General features: G+C 35.2%; 1 long non-coding RNA gene across 2 annotated transcripts; it reads right to left on the minus strand.

Annotated features, from left to right (window-relative positions):
* Positions 1 to 3,444: 3,444 nt before the first annotated feature.
* On the minus strand, positions 3,445 to 6,725 carry LOC148563885 (uncharacterized). 2 transcript variants are annotated; one of them, XR_015883264.1, is made up of 4 exons: positions 6,478 to 6,725; positions 6,209 to 6,383; positions 6,032 to 6,114; positions 3,445 to 3,518 (listed from the first exon to the last, which is right to left on the minus strand). It is a non-coding gene; the product is annotated as an uncharacterized LOC148563885 (long non-coding RNA). The 2 variants fall into 2 exon arrangements; XR_015883263.1 differs by having other exon boundaries at positions 6,032 to 6,383.
* Between the last annotated feature and the right edge of the window lie 9,106 nt (positions 6,726 to 15,831).

A 15,831-nucleotide genomic window follows, 5' to 3' on the forward strand; every position in this document is an offset into this window, starting at 1 on the left:
GTGAGCATGAGTAAATTAGTTAACCCAACGTGCATGCATATAAACTGTAGAATATAAGAATGGTCTAATTATCATTCGTACGGCATGGTTAACTACGTTGGCAACCCTCCCATTTGTTATGTTTTTTTTATTTAGATACTAAAAAGTGGAATGTCTCAATCAAATGATTGTAAATCAACGTCCTGGGTGTTGGAAAATGACTTGGGAATATACCCGTTAAATTTAAGTGTTGAGTAATTGTTGTCTTTCATTACGTTCCTTCTAGCCACATCATACCGTGACTTGGTTTGATTCAGAATTTTTATTTTTATTTCTTCTCGGCATGATGCTCTCGTTATGTTCCTTCTAGCAACTTTCTCAATAATGGCGTTAGATAACCAAACAGCCTGTGTTGGGAGATAGGTAGAGCGATACGGGGGAAGCGAGAGAGACACAAGCAGAGATGGGAGAGAGGGGAGTCAGGAAGACTGCGAGAGATATAACATAGAGAGCCAGCAGCAACAAGAGGGAGTTATATATATATAAAGAGAAAGAGAGAGACACAGACTAAGAGAGTGAGACCATCTCCAGTACGGAACTCATCTCAATCCTTATTTATGGCCCACCTGTCATAAAAAGTAACTCCACATCAGTTTTTGCGTCATGATCAGTAAATGGGAACTCAAAGCATCTCTCTCTTCTCCATTAGGTGGAACTAACTTTAGTCCCTGCTATGGTCCCCCTACATTAAGTACTTAAAATAATTAAGATTATTTTAGTTACTATTTCTTTTACAACAATATTATTCAAATTTATGAATTTAAAAATAATTTACTATTAAAAAATATTAATATTAAAAAAGTTATAATATAGTTAGCATTTTTAAATTTGTAACGACTAATTTTATAATGTGGTTAGCATTTTTAAATTTTATAGATAAAAATAAATAACCTAATCAAAAGTTATTTTTAAATGTGTAAAAATTAAATTTGTTTTTTTACCTAAACAAATTTAACTAATTATAATTTAGCACGCATAACAATATACATAATATTTAATAACGATTTAATATAATTAATTATAATTTAAATAATTAATATAAATTATTAATTAACTACAAATATAATTATTTATTATGAAGGGAAGAAAGATATACATAATATAAATTATTAATTAACTACAAATATAATTATCATAACATTTTTTGGACATAAGACAAGTCCACGTTAGGCATCCCCATTGAAATTCATTTAGAGTGAATAGTTTATGGCCCAAAATAATGTCAACATTAAACAATAAACCCACTACAAACATTATTTTTTTTCAAACCCACATTGAGGTCCCTTACAAAAAAAACCCTTAATTAATCATATTATCATTAACTATTACCGCAACGGAAACTTCATGGGACATGCCTTCTGCCCAACCTGCAACACAGTGCAGAATTTGTCTTTTAACAGAGATTTGTCCTCATCTCACATTGCCAGCAGCTTTTTACACGTGTAGAAATAACAACCCTTTTTACACCAGAGAATTCACCATAATTTTTCAGATCACATAAAATAACACTTCATGTAACTTAAATTAAAGACCAGTATTCCTAAAACCTTCATACAAAAAGAACAATACAGTCACATATTAATAAGAAAATTCATATTATATAACTCCCAACAAAAACAATATAAATCTACCATTCAATTGATATATCAACAATACAGATTTATGAATACTATAAATTCTTATACCACCTTTGCATTTACAAATAAAAACTCATTATAATCAACCACAATATCTTATAGCTCTCAAGTCTCTATTAATCATAGAGCAACTTCAACAGCACAAATTCATTATATAAATTTTTTTTATAAGTCAATATTTAAAATACATAACTATATATTCAAGATGCATAAGCATATACCAACCACAAGTCTCCTTTAAGACTCTCATAAGTATATTGATTACAAAATATAGAGACTTTACTAACATTATATAATATTAGAGTCTAAAATCGTAAATATGCACAAAAGATATATTCTACTATTACAGACGGTGTTGCTCTTAAATTGCATAAGCTTTCTTTATTAGGTCATATAATGCACCGTGGCGATCTTCAAAGGGAACACTAAAAAATTCTCGTTTTACTCTTTCATCCCTACAAAAGAAACGATAGCAATTTCAAAATATCTCTTTTACGACATCCAATTACTTTAACTCATTATACATATCATATATATCTAGAGTAAAATCGAGCCCTGCTTTGTTCTAGGAATATAATCCTTCTCTCAACAACTTGAGCTTGGATATTGGCAACTTGAATTTGTTCCTCAGTTATTATAACTTGTCTTTCAGCTAACATAAGTTGTTTTTCAGCTGCTTCACCTTGTCATTCAGCTATTAATTCTTGCTTTGTAGCAATATTAAGTGATTTGTCATAGTAATTATTCCCATCCTTCAATATATCTATCAATTCTTGAATACCTTTACTCATTCTTTCATATCGACTTCAAGTAAACCACTCATTGGTGTTTTATGCTTAGAACCTCTTTGATTCCCATGTGTTTCATTAGATTGGTTTGAGTTATCTAAATCAGGGCTCAACAAGGCTAGTTAAATGAGTAGTGGTTTGCCAATCATTCCACTCACCATCAAGCTCTTGATAATCATCATCATTCAAATTAATAATTTCCTTCATCTTGTCTATAATTTTATTTCTTTCCTTGGCACTTCCAACAATATTTCCAGTTGCTCTGTCTTGATGGTATATAAAATATAATTTGTCAAGATGTTTGATCGGAGTTCGCATCCACTTATTTGCATCCGGTCTTGTTTATATAAAGAAAAGATGCATATATGTTAATTTAATTATATAGTTTTCTTTCTTTAAGTTGTGACCATCTTTATACATAAATATACACAAAAACAATAGTTTCATAGAAATTTAGTTTAAACATATTGGCTATCCACATACATTTTTCATATGAGGAAAGTAGAATTTTGTATAAATTTGACTCCTAGTAAAAAATTATAATAATTTAGATTTATAAGGCAAAATAATTTCATACTTTTAAGATTAATTTTGCAATGATTAAAGTTTATAGCAAATTTTTTATTTTAATGAAAATGAATTATGCACAAAGGAATCTACAAACCTTTTTAGCAACTTATAATGACATTAATTACTTTTATTAAATCCGCCCAAACTTCAAGTTTAGCGGTAAAGAGTTTTGTATTTGGATTCCATGAAAATTCACTTAAGTTATGAAAGAGATCATCACAAACTCCAAAATGATCCTTCAAAGTCTTCAATCTATTCTTAAGATTATCTTTCCAAAGGTGGTTCCCAAATGAAGCCTTTAGAATTACAAGAACATTTTCATATGCACTTGTAGTAAAAGTACTGTCAACTCTATTTCGTTTGCTACATTCCTCTATCAAAGCATCAAGAAAAGTTGCATCCATTTCTTCCGTCCATCTTAAATTGTCTTTACTTGATGTGTCACCTTGGAATGCCATCTTTTTTGCCATCGTCATGTCTTAACCTAAAAACCAAACACTAAACTATAAAAACCAGGTTTGCAAAATAACTTCAATGGAATAATAATATAAATTGTTAATAATAAATTCATCAATTAATCAAAGATATTACCGTAAGAAGTAATTTGTATAGTACAAGTAATTTAATTTAATTCTTGAAAATTATTGTCATCATAAGGGATTGTTTCAACTACACATTTTATATACAATAATATCATGGCTTTCACAATACTCATGAGTTTTACACATTTCAAAATATTTGATTTCACACATAATGCACATAACATTCACATGTTACATTTAATTTCAAAATAAAATGTCATTCTTTTTTGTAGGGATAACAGGTTTAAAAGGTCTCATCTTTCCATTTGATAATCTGCCCCCATTTCAAAATAAAGTCTCATCTCTTTTGTACCACTTGCTATTATTGCAAACCTTTTTTTCAAAACTCTAAAGGATCGTTCTGTAACACCCTACCACACAGATCTTTATGCTTAAGCCGTAAGCAGAGGTGGTGTGGTATTACGACCTCTAAAATAAAATATATACATAATAATATTGAAAGGAATACAGTATATGAGGAGCCTTAAAAACGGATAAAACAAAACCACAAAATAAAAAGAGCAATGCTCAGGAAACAAGATTACTTGCGTGTGAAGAAATCTAAAGTGCATAAGCATAACTAAACAGAAAGTAGGAATAGAGGGTCGAGAATACAAAATAACAAGCTCCTAACTCAGGCTGCGAAGCTAAGGCTGGCTGGAGAATATTAATATAGAAACTAATAGTTTCTGGGAATAAAAAAAACGGCTTTGCTAGGTAGACAATGACTTTTGTAAACAATGTGAACAATGGGCTCTAGAATTGACCCAATAAAGTAAAAAAACACTCCATCCTAAATTACCTCCTAAACCTTAACATTAGGATAACCATCTGCACACCTAGTGAATTGAACATCCAGCTATTGCTAACTGTGCATGAGTAAATCGAATCAAAAGAAATAATCATCCAATTAAAAATAATGAACATAATCATCTACATACCTATTGAATTGAACATCTGACATATCTATTGTTCACATTGTTTAGTATTCTCATTGTCTACCTATATTTTTCCTAAAAAAAATCCATGCAAATAATAAAACAAGAGCGTATGGTATTAAAAAGGTGAGAATTCAATCCACATAATTTAAAAGTTAATGGCAATATTAATTAGCACAGATGCAATTTTCAAGTAATGAAAGGAGATGACTATACTTTGACAGAAGGTGTCCTGTGGTCCTTTTACTATCAATAGAGTTGTCGTTTGCAGTAAATCAAGTCAAAACCCAATATAGCGACTATACCACAAACCAAATTATAGATATATTAAACAAGCTCATTTGTTATCGATAAGATATTGAATTATTTAGTGAAAAACTAAATTTAATAACCAATTTGAAACAGTGTAAAATATACTTATGAACACATATAACAAAAGAATTTCAAAGAAATACATAATTTAAGTAACTACAAATTAGTGATGATTTTATCTTGAATCATATCGACTTCTCAACAACATAGAAGCGAAAGTTTTCGTCTTCTTCGACAGAGGAAAAAAAACAGAAAACAAATGAGATTTATAATTTCACTGTCCCTAAACTAATTACATATGAACAAAAGGAAAGTCAAATCGCTGGAATATTCGACAACAAAACAAAATTGATTTGGGGAAAATAATTGTAAACGCATGCACGAATCATAAAAGTTATTCAGATTCTTGCAATAAATAAATGGCATTTCCTATATGACGTGAAATGAAGCATTGAGAAAAAAAGGAAGAACAAGATGCCAGCGTGCCTGAAGAAAGTTGTAGCATAAGAAGAAGAAGAAGAAGAAGAGGAAGAATAAGAAGATTAGTGCGAAGCATGCAAAAAGAGAGAAGGAAAAATGGGATAGTAATATTCATCTTGATACGAGAGGCTCCTTCCCTCGATGGCTTTGATCTGAGGCTTATCACGCTGCTTTGTTTCTCTTTGTTATTATTATTTTAGTGTTTGACTCAAAAAGTCAGAGAAAAGATGTTGATTTGGATTTTGCTTACTAGCTACCTCAAAGGGTTGCAGTAAAACATGCTTCAAATGTTTTATATTTTTCAATTGAACAAGAGTGTATGGTATAAAAAAGGTGAGAATTCAATCCAGTTAATTTATAAGCTGATTAGCATTGCAAATTATAACTGCAACTATTGAACAGGTATGAAACTTAACCAGAACAAAAGGGTTCTAAAACCCCATACACAGTACAGTAACATTAAGTAGATATAGTGAAACGCAAAAAGTAGATCCACGAGTTACATTAGTTAGAATTTTTCAAATCATTTTAAACATATCGCAGTTGAGAAACTAGCAATTTATTCACACATTCAAGTAGTGTTCAGAATTACCATAGTTCCACCACCGATTTATATGTTCAACTATATCATCCCTACATATAACGAGAACTAAACAAAACTTTAAAGTACTCAATGATGAGTATACCTATACAGATGGTGTCTTGTGATACTTTCAATGTCAATAATGTTGTCCTCTGCACCAGCTCAATTCAAAACACAATATTGCGACTATACAACAAACCAAATTAGAGAAATGTTAAACCAGATCTTTTGTTATCGCTAAGATATTGAATTATAGAGTGAAAAAACTAAATTTCATTACCAAGTGGAAATAATGTAAAATATAACTATGAAGAGATGAACTTTATCACCCAAAGGTTGTAATCTGCTCCCGGTTGTTTCCATTCGAACTACAAATCAATTACTCCCAAGCTGGTTATGTTGAATAGTAGTCAAACTCTAATATGCAAACTCCTTAATCCGTAGATACGATTATTCTGAGAAAAGATAATCAGACACAAATTAGGGAGACAAGTACTAGTTTATTAAATTGCATAAATAAATAAGATATCCATATGCTGCGGTGAAGACCAAATTTGCTCACGCCGATGCTTGGTTGCAGAGAACTAATCGACGATTTAACTCATCCCATGCCCTTAAATCCAGGTTTGTTGTCAATTTTTTGCAAGATCTTCAATCACCATAGGAGCAGATGGAAAAACGGTCATGTTTTCACCCAATTCGACTTTGTTGCTTGTCTTGGTTTTGTGATTCCCATGATTTGTTTTAGCATTATTACATTGATCTATCTTTCTGAGCTATATCTAGAAGAAGACTGTTGTGGTTGGTAATGGTTGGGGTAAATTCAAATTTAATAGTTAGGTGAGGATAAAACAAAATAAATTGCTATCCCAACGAGTGGGTAAGTTTTTAATGAGACAACCTAATTATAGAATATGCAGCTTTTTTTCCATACTACCAAATAATTCGTTTTGTTTACCATTAATTAATAACAATATCTTCAAATAGTTTAATGTTAAACAATAATATAAAATTAAGTTTAAAAAATAAACGTACAATAAAATAATGTTAAACAATAATAGTTTAATGTTAAACAATAATATAAAATAAATGTTAAACAATAAACGTACAATAAAATAATAGATTAAACTTATTACATATGACATATATACATATTAATATTCAAAAATAATTTTTTTGGTCACTTTTTGTATAAAATAAAAATAATCTAAATAAAATAATACTTACATTATATAAAACAATTCTGGCATAAGCATTTATTAATAATTCTACGTTATAATTTTAATGTCTTAACCAAATATTTTCAAATATTTGATTAGCATTTAGTTAAATGGAATAATGATCTATACATATATTTCACAATGATTTGATAAAAACATGTTTTATTTCATCTAATTGGGCAATAACATATTGAAAAATATTTGAGTAAAACATTGTGAAATATATATAAATTATTTTTTTTATTAAGTACTTATTTTAAGATAATACACAATATATTAAGCATATGAACCATGCGTAACACGGACTATACACTAGAGTCTAATAATATAAATAATTTTCACTTATTTAGTTTTTGTCTGTGACTAGAATATAAATATTTTTTATCAAAGTTTTTCAATTTTTAGATTGTATAGTAACAATGTAATATTATTTATTTAAATAAACAAATATAATAGTTTTTTTTCCCAAATATAGGCTTCAAAAATAATAACATTAATTTCATCCCTATAAGCAGAAATAAAAGTGTTATATACTATACAATAAATTTTTATAAATAAAACTTTTTCAAGTGATAATTAATAACTATTAGTATCAAGTATAGATAAATATCAACAAATATTTATAATGGATCAATATTTGACCCGGACATAACCCGAATTTTACACTAGTAGTATTGTTATACAGACAATTAGTTTTTTTTGTGTTTTATTTTGAACAATGTATATAATTTAGAAAAATAATATTTTCATTCCTATTTTGATAATGTCACTTTACATACGATTACACATTACTTTTTTATATTGTATATTTACATAAGTTCATATATAAAGAAAGAGTGACATTACAATAATAATTATAATATCCATTCTCTATTATTATTATAGTATTTACTTTTTAGCAATGAACTTGATTATTATTTTCAATTATTTTGTTCATGTTTATAGTTGAAATTATTTTATACTTAATTATACGATAAAATGTTTATGTCACAAATTTTTGACTTTTTAATAAATAAAAATCATATTTACTCTTCTAAACATTTTTTTCAATTTTGTACTATTTTAAACATTTACTAACAATTTCGCAGACAAGTTATAGCGCAGGCATGGACTGCGAAATAATCTAAGAACATACACTATACCGCAGACACTGCCAACACAATATAGGAAAACGTTAATATTGCGCAGCTACTAGCAGCATAATCGTGTGAGAACGCTATAGCGTATATGCTGTATGCGAAATTGTATTTGAACTTGTCGCGAAGGATTGCTATATATATCACATCCCCCAATAGGTTTCACCTCCTAAAAGCTTTCACATTTTATCTATTTTTTTTTCTTTCTCACAAAGATAAATTCTCCAAATGGCTAGTGAGTGTATAGTTGTTGTTTATACGAATGCAATAATATTGCGCAAAAATGATAATGCACATTTTGAATGTAGTAATTTTGTTGTTATATATACTTGGCGGTTACATTTATTGGCAGAGCTTAAAATTTTGATTCTGGTCAACATGAAAATGCTTAGAATTTAGCATGTTCGAAAACTTGGATATTGATGCATTTTATTAGACACCATGAGAAATATTCAATATAAGGTACTATGGCTAAAGGATGATGATCACGGGCAATCTATGTTCAATTGTCATAAAAAGATTGTGACTGAACAAGTGATGGAATTTTTCATTGACTTGGTGGATGTTGGCGATAGTTCTTCTTCCTCATGTACAGTCCCAACAGGTTGTGCAGTAGAACCTAGTTAGGTGGGAAGAATCGAATCCCCCACAAGAAATTGGTCCTTTCTCCAAATGGCCAAACTCGATGTTGGTTTGGTTTCCGAAGAGTCCGAGTCAGACGAGGAGTGGATCCAATCTGGTTCTAATAGTGATAGCGATGATGATACATGGTTTGTTCCAGAAACTCAACTATTGTCTTTTACTTCCTCAGGATATATATTGCCACCACTGTTACCACTTCCTAAACAAGCCCAAGTTCCAAGCTATTATTCGACATTGGACCTAGATGCTATGCAAGTTGTAAGACCCGGTTAATTAACGGCTAATTAACCCATAAATGAGAATTTATTCTAGAAAGCCAAAAATATTATTTTTATGGCTTAATATGATAGAGGATATTGAGACGAGAATTTCGGTACCAATTTTAAAGAAATCGGACCAAGATTAGACCGAACGGGCCAAACCGGTCCAACCGGACCCAAAATGGGCCCTTGGCCAACTAAACTAAACCAAAACCCTAGTTTTCAGCACTCTCTCTCCTCACTTATCACTCAAACACGCTGAAATGGAGTAAGGGAGGGGAAGAACACTCTCTCAAACTTCTATCTCTCACTTGATCTTCAAACTACCATAACTTTTGATCTAGAGCTCCGATCGCCGCACCGTTTGCGGCCATGCGTTCACCGCGAAGAGCTTTAGAAAACCCATACAATCAATCTTGAGGTAAGCCACATTTTGCTCTTCGAATTTTCAGCCTTGATTTCGAGTTTCATGAGCAAAAATATTGAGATTTTGGGCTCTTTGATGTTATAGGACCCAACTCTCTTGAAGGAGAAGGTTAATCTTGTCTCCTTGGATCTTGGGTGTGGTAAGATTCTCAATCCTAGTGTAATTTGTTGTTCTATGATGTATGGGTATTGAGATGTTGTGTATGGGTATGATGATTGTGGCTTAGGTTGTTTATATGTGAATATTGGAGCTTGATTGGTGATTTTGGAAAGCTTGGAAGAGGGTTTTGTGTGATAAAATCTGTTCTTGGAGGTGTTGAAACCTTGAGAGCTTGTGGACAAGTGGTTTGGAAGTGCTCCGATTGAGCTTGGGAAATCGGCTAAGGTATGGTCTCAGTTTCCCGTATCTAATATGTAATGTGGTAGGAAATACTTAGGCTAGAGGCCCTAAGATAGGCATTGAATGGTTGATGTTGTTAAATAGTTGAGATATATGATGTGATCATATATGTGATTATGAATATTGATGCCTTGATTGTGTGATATATGAGAAAATACATGTTGTGATATATGCTTGATGAATGATTAAGGTTGAATTGGTGGGTGGTACCGTGTTGATGGTGAGTATGATGTTGATTATGTATAATGATGGTTGATTAGAAATGGTATTATTGGAAATTGGGATGAGGGAGGATGTATGACATGATATTGTGTTTGTCCTTTAGCCATTTGATTGAGAAGTGTTAAAAAGGGTTGGATGGTAATTTTGGGAAGTTTGGTAAAATGTCAATGTGTGAGTTGAGGATGGCTTGATGTTGATTTTGGTACATTTTGATTGATTTCAAAGAAAAGGGATGAAATTAGCATGTTTTGATTGATTTTGAAAAAAGTTGAAAGTGGCTTGTTTTGAAAATGGCACTTTATGGTTTTGTATGAAAACATGGTTTTTGGGCATGCTTTGACGGGACATAACTTGGACTACAGATCTCTAATTTTTGCCAAATCTATTTAAAAATGAAATTGGATCCGGGATGTCTATGCCGTTCGAAGAACGGGTGAAAAACGATTTAAAATGAGAAAGTTATGTCCGTCAGAAGGTTGGGGGTTGAATCTGTAAATTCTGCAGCTTTTAACTTAGAAAATTTTTTTAGCAGAATGACCCTCCGCGCGTAGGCGCACTTGGCGCGTACGCACCGTTCTTCAAGAAAGCAACATCCACGCGTGCGCGTGGTGTGCGCGGGCGCGTCGATGCGCTGCACCAAATGCCCAGCTATTTTCCCGAGAGTTGTGCCAGAGTTGTGCCAGTTTTGTGCCTGGGGCGCAAGAGCACCCACGCGTACGCGTGGCTGACGCTCGCGCGTCGTTTGGTTATTTTTCAACCCGCGCGTCCGTGCGTATGACGCTGGCGCGTCGATGAGATTTTGTGGCCATCCACGCGTGCGCGTACACGTGGCCCTGTTTTCATCCAAAAGTTGATTTTTGAGTTTTAAAGGCCAAATTTCATACTTCTAAGCCTCCGATCTCACCACTTATGTCTTAAATCATTATGATATGCCTAGCAATGAGGCAAGGGACTAGTAAATGTGGTAACTTGCGAGTGAAGCAAGGGAAAGATGAATGATCAATGAGGATCAAAGATGATTATGTGAGATGTGGAGGATGGCGGTGGAAGTGCTTGTTATGCCATGGGCCGAAGGGCCGTAATTGTTAATGAATTGGCTGGTTATGGATTTAACCGTGAGCCGGATGGCTGGATTATCGTCGTGTTACGGCAGAGCCATGTTTATGGCTAAGTATAAATGCATATATGTTGTTGAATGAATTGTGAATGTTTGCACTTCCACCATCGGAGATGAGGGTTTCCCTGGGAGGAAGCAGTGGCTAGCCACCACGTGCTCCAGGTTGAGACTCAAAGCTCTTTTGACCCTATGTCGTAAGTGTGGCCGGGCACTGTGAAAGGCCTGGATGAGCTCGCACCCGTAATTATTCACAAGTGAGGGTGATAGATATGGATCATGATTATGATCAAGTTTATGATGAGTATAACTCGAGTTGGGGATGCGCGACAGAGGAACAGTCCAATGGTTAGCTACCAGGACTTGTCGGGTTGGCTCTATAACCGACAGATGATATCATCAGCCACTAGGGACAGGCATTCATCATATGCATACTATATGAATTGTTTGAGATTGCCTATTTGACTGCATATTACTTGCTAATTGTCTAAATGCCTTATCTGTTCCTATTTGTAAATCTCTTGTCTGATATAACTGTGTTTGCTATATTATACTCCTGCTGGTGGTTGGGAGGTCTGAAGGAATTGGAAAGGGAAGTATTAGTTAGACTGAAGGATCTTTAGTCAGTTGCCACTTACGGTTTAGTTTGTTTATAAGCTTTGATATTATCTGGAGGAAGTTCTAGGATTGCCTTCAGCTTTCCTCTATTATTATGTATTATATATGTGGAAGCCGTTACCATGTTGGGGACCTCTGGTTCTCACCCATGCGGATTTTGTGGTTTTCAGATGCAGGACGTGAGGTTTCTCGCTGAGGCATGCTGGAGACTTCTGGATTAGCGAAGATCATTTGTTATCGGGACTCCGTCTTGGTTTATATATCTTGTTTAGATACTTTTATCTCCACTAAATAATACAAAATGTGATGACTCCTCTTATAGGAGATTTTTGGAGAATAGATTTCTGTATTTGTGTCCCTTTGGGTTTCCTTTGGGGTTTCCTTATTTTATTATATGTGTATATTACTATGCTCGGACCAGTTATCTTCGCATCCGGATTTGAGTTTTGATATTCCCGTTTTTGACACTCTTTTGTATATATATAATCTCGCGTTAGCTTATCCTTTTCTCGTTGCGTTATCGATCGGAGTGTTGCGCTTTCGAGTTGCGATTTTTGTTTACCCCTTTTTCTACAAAGGCTCCTAGTTATAATCCTTATTCACACTACTATACGTACTAGATTTTTGTTTTAGAGGTCGTAATACCTTGCCATCTCTGGATTATGACTTAAGTATAAGATTCTGTATGGTAGGGTGTTACATTATGGTATCAGAGCAGTTCGTTCCTGTAGAGCCTGAGGGACGGACTGACTATGCTTCTGTGCATTCTCTGTATGTGTGTTATGTGCTGTTAGTATATCTACTTGATATAATTGGCATACACGTTCATGAGCATACATTTGGGACTTTGAAGCACTAGACTTCCGATATTGAGACTGATCAACTTAATATCGAATGTTTGGTGTGTATAGGAACCAAATGGTGCCTCATGGACGCGGTAGAGGCCGTGGGAGAGGTCATACGAATGCTCGTGCGCCGGAGATTAACCCTAATGACCCAGTGAACTTTATGACTGCATTGGAGAACATGGCTACTGCTATGCAAGCCACTGCTGAGGCTCTTGGTCAACAGATGAACAACCATGGTAATGACGGAGGTGGAGTTCAGGGCCCGATGACACTGGCAAACTTTTTGAAGGTTAATCCACCTAAGTTCAAGGGAACCACTAGCCCGACTGAGGCCTATACATGGTTTCAGGCCATGGAACGAGCACTGCAAGCGCAGGTGGTACCTGAAGGGCAGCGTGTGGAGTTCGCTACCTATTTGCTCACTGGGGAAGTGTCGCATTGGTGGCAAGGAATCCGACGCCTCCTGCAGCAGGGTGATGATTATATCACCTGGGATGTCTTCCAAGAGAAGTTCTATAAGAAGTACTTTCCGACTTCTGCCAGGACGGCCAAGGAGCTTGAATTGTTGCAGCTGAAGTAGGGTACTATGTCCGTATCTGAGTATACTGACAAGTTTGAGGAGCTGTTCAGATTCTCTCGTATGTGTCAAGGGACTCCGGTGGAATATGAGGAATGGAAGTGTGTTAAGTACGAAGGAGGACTCCGGAGCGATATTTTTGGTTCGGTGGGGCCAATAGAGATTAGGACTTTCTCCGAGTTGGTGAACAAGTGTAGGGTTGCTGAAAAGTGTGTGAAGAGGGCAGCCACTGAGAAAGGAAGTCACAAAGGATCATTTCCACAGAACCGAGGGAAGAGTTTTGCACCTAGAGGTCTGCCTTTCAAGAGGGGAGGTTCCTTTAGGAGGCCCAACAACAACTACTCCCAAAAGAAAAGGTTTGGGAAGCAGCCTCAGAATGATCAAGCTTGTACTAGGTGTGGGAGTCACCATCCGGGAGTACCATGCAAGGCCGGATGAGGTTTGTGCTACAATTGTGGAAAGGCGGGGCATAGAGTCGCAAGTTGTCCGGAGCAGCAGAAGCAAGGTGCTGGAAAAGCACAACAGACCGGTCGGGTGTTCACCACCTCAGCTAGGGGTGCAGAGGTATCCGAGACACTCATTCGAGGTAACTGTGAAATGACTGGTCAAACTTTAAATGCTTTATTTGATTCAGGAGCATCGCATTCATTCATTGCATTTGAGAAAGCCCATGAGTTAGGATTGAAGATCGTAACCTTAGGTTATGACCTAAAAGTATATAATGCTACCCATGAAGCCATGGTAACTAGGCTAGGATGCCCGAAAGTTTCGTTTAGGTTCAAGCAGCATGATTTTGTCCATAATTTAATCTGCTTACCGATGATCGGTCTTGATCTTATCTTGGGATTGGACTGGTTATCTGAGAACCATGTCCTACTTGAGTGTTCTACAAAGTCGGTGTACTTTATGCCGGAAGATACAGAAGGGCCGGTTGTGGTGAATAATTATTACTTGAATTCGATGATGGTGAACTATTCCGGAATCGAATGTCAGGGTATCTTGTTGATAACCGTGGGTGTTTCGGGTGATGACCAAAGGTTGGATCAGATTCCGGTAGTGTGTGAGTTTCCAGAAGTGTTTTCTGATGATATTGAGGAATTTCCACCTAACCGAGAGGTCAAGTTTGCTATTGAATTAGTGCCTGGGGTGGGACCAATCTCAAGTGCTCCTTATAGGATGTCACCGTTAGAGATGGCCGAGCTAAAGTCTCAGTTAGAGGAATTATTGGGTAAGAACTTTATCCGACCAAGTGTTTCCCCGTGGGGTGCTCCAGTGTTACTGGTAAAGAAGAAAGATGGAAGTATGCGACTCTATGTGAATTACAGGCAGTTGAACAAGGTCACGATAAAGAATAAGTACCCATTGCCGAGAATCGATGATCTCATGGATCAGTTACAAGGAGCTGGGGTTTTCTCCAAGATCGATTTGCGATCCGGTTATCACCAGATAAGGGTGAGGGGTGAGGATATCCCTAAGATCGCTTTCAGGACTCGTTATGGTCATTACGAGTACATTGTAATGTCCTTTGGGTTGACGAACGCTTGGTGCACGAAATTGTGATCTCAGGCAACGGCACCAGAAACTCTGTACGCACGTCTTAATAAATCGTTTTTCATTCACAACTTCGATACAACTAACCAGCAAGTGCACTGGGTCGTCCAAGTAATAAACCTTACGTGAGTAAGGGTCGATCCCACGGAGATTGTTGGTATGAAGCAAGCTATGGTCACCTTGTAAATCTCAGTCAAGCGGATATAAAATAGTTATGGAGTTTTCGAACATAAATAATAAATAGATAGAAAATAAGGATAGAAACACTTATGTATATCATAGGTGAGAATTTCAGATAAGTGTATAGAGATGCTTTCGTTCCTCTGAACCTCTGCTTTCCTGCTGTCTTCATCCAATCAGTCTTACTCCTTTCCATGGCTGGCTTTATGTAAGGACATCACCGTTGTCAATGGCTACTTTTTATCCTCTCTGAAAAATGGTCCGATGCGCTGTCACTGCATGGCTAATCGTCTGGAGGCATCACCCTTGTCAATGGCTGCATCCCATCCTCTTGTGAAAATAGTCCAAATGCTCTGTCACAGCATGGCTAATCATCTGAGGCTCTCGATCATACTGGAATAGGATTCACCCTCCTTTTGCGTCTGTCACTACGCCCAGCACTCGCGAGTTTGAAGTTTGTCACAGTCATTCAATCCCAAAGTCCTACTCGGAATACCACAGACAAGGTTTAGACTTTCCGGACTCTCATGAATGCCGCCATCAATCTAGCTTATACCACGAAGATTCGTGGGGGAATGATGATGATTGTCACATTCATCACATTCAGGTTGAAGTGCGAATGAATATCTTAGAAGCCGAATAAGTTGAATTGAATAGAAAAACAATAGTACTTTGCATTAATCTTTGAGGAACAGCAGAGCTCCACACC

This window comes from Arachis ipaensis, chromosome B5, assembly GCF_059453495.1.
Source record: "Arachis ipaensis isolate K30076 ecotype BB chromosome B5, ASM5945349v1, whole genome shotgun sequence".
Lineage (NCBI taxonomy): Eukaryota > Viridiplantae > Streptophyta > Magnoliopsida > Fabales > Fabaceae > Arachis > Arachis ipaensis.